Genomic DNA, 7,158 nt, shown 5'->3' on the forward strand with positions numbered 1-7,158 from the left:
TAGCTGGCCTCACGTTCTTGCCCAAATTCTGATTGCTGGTGGCATCATGCTCTGCTCCAATCACCTCCACAAGATGGTGATGCCTATGTACTAGCCTGTAAGGCCTGTACTAGCTAGAATTACTTGAGTCAAAGTACAGTATTGTTACTGAAACTAAAGATCACCCAAAATCCTAGTTTTGATGTCTTCTTTCAAAGATATTTCTTCAAAGTCTGGTGAGCCCATCTGAAGCCCGACACAGCGATCACTGTTGTGCGGTAGCTGCTGCCCACGCTGATGCCAGACATGATTACGGTCCTTAATTCCTCCCTTGGTATATAGATAAGAGAACTACACGGTGCTATCTCAGGCGTGTCACGGGGACGGGGAAGGATCTAATACTGACTTCCTCCTGGGCTGTTGGTTTTGTCATGGCACGTACCTTTCTTCTATTAACACGTATTTAACAAACTGAGGCACTGAGACAACTGCGGTATAGTGTACTGCCCACTGCAATTTGCAAACTCTAGGTAAGGCTATAAAAAGGCTTGCAATTTTGGGAAGTATCTGTTTCTTGTTCATTTTCTCTTCTGTTTCCCCAGAATTTTGCTAGAAAGAAAACTTTGTTTCACCCTTCCCTTCTTCTGGATCATGTGGATCAGAACAGGGTCTAGCTGTGCATCTTGTTTTAATCAAAGCAGGCAGAGGAGCAACAACACAGGAGCCTATTTTTATCATCTGAGAAACAGCTGTAGTTAAAGCAAGAAATAAATTGCAGTCTAAATGAAATTTCAGTGGTCCAGAGTATGGTTATCACCTGTCTCCAGAATGCAGTCCGAGAACAGATGTGATAGGTCCTAATATGCATACATGTGTTCTTGGGCGAGAATGATTAGGTGAGGACAACACTCTGTGCTACCCTGAAGAAAGACTGAAAGGCTCAGTCCATTCATCTCCTATCCCCTTATACTCCCAACTCCGGGAAAAACAAAACAAAACAAAAACAACAAAAAAGAAAAACCCCACAAAACTTCTTCCTATAAATCCCCCAAACTTCAACTTTTGTTTGTTGGCAGATGATTGCTCTGAACAAGTGGTTGCAGATAGACGGGGTGAGAGAGAAATCAGGCAGGTATGCTGGCACAAATGTTGCTGTATTTAGAGTAATGCTGCAAATAGCTCCAGGCAGGTTAGATAAGAAGTCTATGCAAACAGCGTCCTAAGAAAAACTGGGGGAGGGGAAATGGGGATTTAATGTTTTTTTCTGCTTGCTGACCATAGTTAAGATCTTCTCATTTGTCAAAGGGAAAATGCAGTGAGACTCCTTGTTCATTTTTGCAGAAGCAAAGCTTCTTGGCAAGAGGGTCTGAGACCCTTTCCTATTAACCTCTGTGTGTTCTGTGACTCTCTGCAGTACATGGAAGGTAAAAGCTGCAAAGGAGAATGGTCTACTAACATTTTTGTTCACTATTTGTGAGAAGCTACCTATCATGCTAGGCTTTGTAGAAACACATGGATGGAGGGAGTCCCTGCCCCAATGAATTTAACCTCTAGATGATAACATGGATAGGAAAACCATGCAAAATTACTTTTGTTTTGAAGATCCACTGTGTACGTGATATTAGCTCTTGTAGTCTTGCTACTGATTACAGTGGCTACATCAAGTCCACACTCGAGTCAGCCATTCTGTTCTAGCATTAAGTGGGGAACTTCTGGGAAAAAGAGGATGGTGGTATTATGGTAGTTTCAGTGTTGGCTTTATGGACAGCACATTTTCCCCCTTTATTAAAATTAATCTCTTAAGATTGAGATTTCATTGTACACTTTCAGTTTCTTCCTGTGATTTTGATGAAGAATGATTAGACTGAGTGAATCTGCGTGTTTACAACAGCAAAGGAAGGAGGCATGAGTTAAAAAACATTAGGACCTGCAAATAACAGCTGGGCATAGATAAAGTATGAGAAAGAACACGAATCTTCAAGGCTGCAGCTGAAGATCAAATGAATTGAGAGAAGTTGCTTTTTCCATTAGTGTTTTCACATGGCTCTGCCTCCAGGCTTCAGGCAAGACCAGAAGCAGAAGTGCCAAAATACCATGAGAAAGACTGCTCTTGCAAAATTTCTGGCCTGACCAGAATAGGAAAATCTCATGAAAGACTGTTCTCGTCTGCTTTCCAGCCCTGCTTGGCAGGACCAGAAGGCTAAACCAGGTTCCACTTGGAAGTTTTGAACCATATTTGAATATGCTGGTTTCCCATGTCTTTTGTAAATAGTATTCTGTAAATCTGTGGTATGACAGCTATACTAACTTTATAACGCTTATCCACAGTCCTGTGCGCACCAGCAGCGATGAAATGCTTTTCAACCCTTGTCTGCAAATTATTTATTATTTAGTAGCAAGCAGAGATCCAGAGTCTATTGAAGTAGGAGCTGTACAAAAAGACCAAAAAAAAAAGGGGGGGGGGGGGACAAAACAAAAAAAACATATAGGCCACCAGAGTTTAAACTCTAATAGTTAAGACGGGATTTTGCCACAGTTCCTTGACTATAAAACATGGACTGACGGTATTGCTAACCCAAAAGCATACAACTAGTCAGCATCCAACCTAGATTTTTTGAATTCGAGTCCAGAGCTTAAACCGCAAGACCATTCTCTCACAACCAAATGAATGTGTTACACATTACAAGAAGTCTAAATGCAAACAAAAATATCTGAAAAGCCCGTTGTGGAGGAAACTGGCTGGGATTCAGTCTGTCGCCTCAGTGAGTTCACATTTAGCCTAATTCACTCCAACCACAGAAGCTTGCATGTTCTATTGTAGTGCCTGTGGTAGAGAGTAAGCAGAACTGATTTCAAAGTCACTATGCACCATGTCTGTGCCTATTAAAAGGCAAAAATCGAACTCTTGGGTTCTGCAACTAGTAAAGCTAATGATGACCTGCAGGAAAAAAAAAAAGCGGGGGGGTTGAGAATTCATGACTGTAAAGTTGAGCCGTGGATCTACCAAAGGAAGGGAAGAAAGTTGGAAGAGCTTGTTGACTCAGCAAGCCTCCATGAGAAGTTCTCCAGGAATTTCTCCATGACTTAGTGTCAGTCACTGAAAGCCATGTTATTTTCTCACTTTAGAGCTCACTATTTTTAGTTGCTACAATCTAATTGAAGTAGCAATGTGATTTCTATTGAACAACCCTTTCCCTCAATGCAACACGCAAAAATGGCTGCCTTCAATAACCACAGACACCTAGTCCAGTCACTTTCTATATTAAAGATATAGCACAAAACCCCTATGCTGTTTCCAGTGTACATTTTATTGTTAGGACATGTAGCCAGTAGCAATGTGCTAGCCTGAAGTTCCAGGGACACACATTTACCAAGGAGGACCTGGCTATGATTTCGAAAAGCATGAATTCCCTGGGGAGAATGTGTGGGGTGCTGCAGTGCCTTAAGGCAGACTGGAAGAGCCAAGGAATATATTTCTGACTGTGCTAGGGATGCCCCATGCAAAGTCCATTAGGCAGAACAAATACAGCTCTGTTTTACGTGAGGCGAATGGATTCGAAGGGCACATTACTGCCTTCTTGTAAAAAAGGATGTTCTTTGTGACCAAAATTCCTCAGCACGCTGCACACTGTAGCTAAACTGGGGAGGTCCATGTACAATATCTCTGTTGTATTTCTGGGGCACTGCAAGAGACAATAGCAGAGGGAACAATCCTCACTGAACAGTAAATGGGATTATCTTTCTGTAGGCTTACAATATGTTCATAACTTACTGAGCAGAATTGAACCGTCTAGGCTCTAACGTGAGGCAGTTTGAAAGAGCAGCTTCTGGACCAGAAGAACATAAAACTAGCCCACAGCTTGGCCTAAAGTTGCTGCGATGCAGCACTGATGCCATCACTGAAGCAGTACTAGTGAATCTTGTCGGCAGGATGCCATAAGAAAGACAGAATCTGCCATAGAAAACCCAAGGTATTTTGGAAGGTTTCTGACTTTTATTTGCCTTATTACTTTCGTATAGAATAGTTGTCTTCCGCTGTTGACATTTCCCATCCCTGTGGGACCAGGGGCCTTTGTTACTGTGTGGAAGAACAGGGCACAGCAGCATAAAGCCAGGACAAGTGGTTACGATAAAAATTACTATTAGTATTGCTCTTGCTCCACTTTGAGATTAAAGAGGACGTTGGCTGAAACTTGTTGAAAAAAAAGTGCGTGATGTTAACTTTTGTTAGCTGACCAATGCATTCCTCAGGGTACCACTATTTTCTTCATTTCATCTGGTTCCCAAGAATGACAAAATAGCAAACTGTTGTTTTCCAGAATCTCTCTTCGCCATTTGTTAACCAGCCCCAAGTGCTTTAAGCACATATTCTCTGAACTAGCGGGGTTTTGATTGAAGAATATTTTCCACAGACCAGTCACACTATTATCCACCCACTGTGCTGGTTTTCTTTCCAGAAATACACTGTCAACTGAAACTACATGATCAGTACCAAAACAAATCGCTATTTGAACACTTACTACCATCCCATAGGGCGTAATCCCTTAACGGGCAGGACTGCCACTGGTTCTAGTGTCACTGCATTTCAAGGCGAGGTGGGGAGCTTCAGACGGAGCTCTTAGGAGGATGGGGCAGCATTCATCTTACATTTCAGCATGCAACTGTGCTGTGTCACAGCCAGTCACGCTATAAAAGACGGGCACATGTAGGAATGATGTGAAAGCACTTCACTGGATTCAGCTGGCTGGGATTGACTACATCACAAAAAATTGTCAGGCATCCTACAGAAGTCTTCTGTTTGGATACAACAGAAACACGTGCAGGAGGCTGTATCTTGCAGATAGTTTTTGCAATACACGGCTTTTTGGTTCCAAAGCCATCTCTTTAAGAACAGAAACGATACAGTTTGTTACAGGCAAGGCTTTCTGCACAGCTTCTGCACCAGCACAAGAAATGCAGCAAGTTTGAAAACAACATCTTGGTTGAGCTAGAGCTAGTTTGAGACTCTACCAGAGGGCATATCACGCCCCTTTTTGTGCACAGGACACCTTTAACAGTGTTGTTTGGGGCCAGTTTTGTTTTCGTTCTGGTCCCACCTACTGAAGTTGTGAATAATGGTGCCACAGCCATAACAAAAAACTTAATGTATAGATGCCTGCCCACAAATAAATGCACTGATATCATCCACATATGTACCAAAGGCCATCCAAGAAAGTGCCTGAATGCCGGTGACCCTCTTTCAAACCCAAACAGTAACTTCATCACCGTTTCATGCTCATTAAGATTTTACATGTTGTGTTTTAGCATTTGCTGGTAAGATGGTCAAAATCTTCACGGAGTTCTCTTTTGGCTGGTGGGTGACAGCAGAGGGATGTTCCCTGCTAGAGCAGCCACCTCTTTGTGCTAAAGAGACAATTATATTTTCCTAGGGCACCTGTTTACTTCAAGGGGAGAGCATACTTCCGTTGTTTCCAATATGTAATTCAAGACAGGTAATCATGATTTGATCTTCCTTTTTTATTTTTTCCCTATGGCGATATAAGCCTAATATCGACTAAACAGAAAATATATTTGGATTTGAGGTCCATATCTGCTAAATGCCTAGAACTGCTACATTATGCTCAGTACTGAAGATTAAAAGGAGAAAACACGTTTCTAATGCACATCTAATGCTGTTGATGATACCAGTATTGAGATTCGTGCCTGCAGAGCTGTAGTTCCTTGTTTCATCTATCAGAGCTATGAGGAAATGTGAGGACAAAGTCCGAGAACGGGGCACGCAGGGATCACTTCGCAGCCTTCCTCCTGCACTTCCTTGCAAGAGGACCGGTGGCTATTTTCACACTGCATTGATTCACTGACACACCTGACAGACTTTGAGCTCCAGTTCCACTAACAGCAATTCAAAATGAGAAGTGAGGCAAGTCATACGAGCGGATTGTTCACTACGAGGAACGCGGGGTGGGTGTGTTTTAGAAAATGGCTCATAAAGCCATTTAGAACCAAAAGTGAAAGTTGTCAGAGCAACTTTGCAAAGGTTCCCTGGCAGGGGCGTACAGCAGAACCTGCTCCCACCTCCTCTCCAGCAAGCTACTGAGCTATTTCAGACTGCTTCACTACAGATATGTGGGTATCTTCTCCAAGCAGGGAAGGTACTTACTTTTGATTCTTTTTGCTCTTCTCTCTCCTCCATCTTCTTGTTCACAGAGAAGCACTACCACAGCTGCTCCTCCCAGGAAGCAAAAGATCAGTCAACTGCTCATGCACACATCACGTCACACTATCAGTACACCACAAACTGAGCATGTCCTGATCCATTTGGTCTCAGGAAAATATCTAAGGAAAAAAATACTACTTTCATGGTATTTTTTTGTAGACAAGAAGAATTGGGTAGGAACATAAAATTTTACAAGAGGAAGTTGTTTATTGTACCCATCTATTTGCATGATGGCAAATGCTGTTGTACTGTGGTAAAATGCAGAAGGTCCAGTTTCTGATGAGAAACAGAATTTTAAGGCAAATGAGAATATTGCTGTCTTGTAACAAATGTCCTCTTTGATCATTCTTCTTCAGCCAGCATCCTCTGCATGGCACTGCTAAGTTTGTTGCATACCACTAAGCTGCAGTACAGAAAAACAGTTAACCATGTGTTTAGTGAAATGTTAACATACCCTATGTTCTCTCCAAAAAGATGGAAGGAACTCACCCAGGCACCTGGGCAGGAGCACACTGATCGCTCTTCTTTTGTTGAAACTGATGGAAAGGATGTGATCTTGTAACAGACCCTAAAGGCAAATGACCATCCACAAGAGGTGGGTGGGGGAAATGTACTGACACTGACTAGCATCTCGAGACAGGAATTTCTCCTAAGTGGGCTTCCATCTTGAGGCTGTGTGACGCTCTAGAGAAAAATAATACACAGGTGTATGCTGAACCTTTCTGTTGAAGATGTTCCTAGCTGTTAATGACTATGGAATTGGAGGGTGTCCTCTAAACAGGAAAGATTGTGAGAACCGGACACATGGAAAAATATATATAAACTCTAAAACAATGTTTTGCCATGTGGGAAAAAAAAAGGAAAGTTGGGAGGTTGACTTGAACACGAAGTAAGAAAAAGTTTCTGGACCAGTGAAAGCCAGTGAAGTAGTTTTTCTTCAAAATAATTTGAATTTAAAAGAA

At 42.2% G+C, this 7,158-nt stretch overlaps 1 protein-coding gene across 1 annotated transcript in view; it reads right to left on the reverse strand.

Annotated features, from left to right (window-relative positions):
- Nucleotides 1-7,158, reverse strand: part of ZCCHC24 (zinc finger CCHC-type containing 24) — a 110,950-nt gene that overhangs the window by 67,663 nt on the left and 36,129 nt on the right. The gene's annotated exons all lie outside the window — the stretch shown is intronic.

This window comes from Anser anser (assembly GCF_964211835.1).
Source record: "Anser anser genome assembly, chromosome: 7".
Classification (NCBI taxonomy): Eukaryota; Metazoa; Chordata; class Aves; order Anseriformes; family Anatidae; genus Anser; species Anser anser.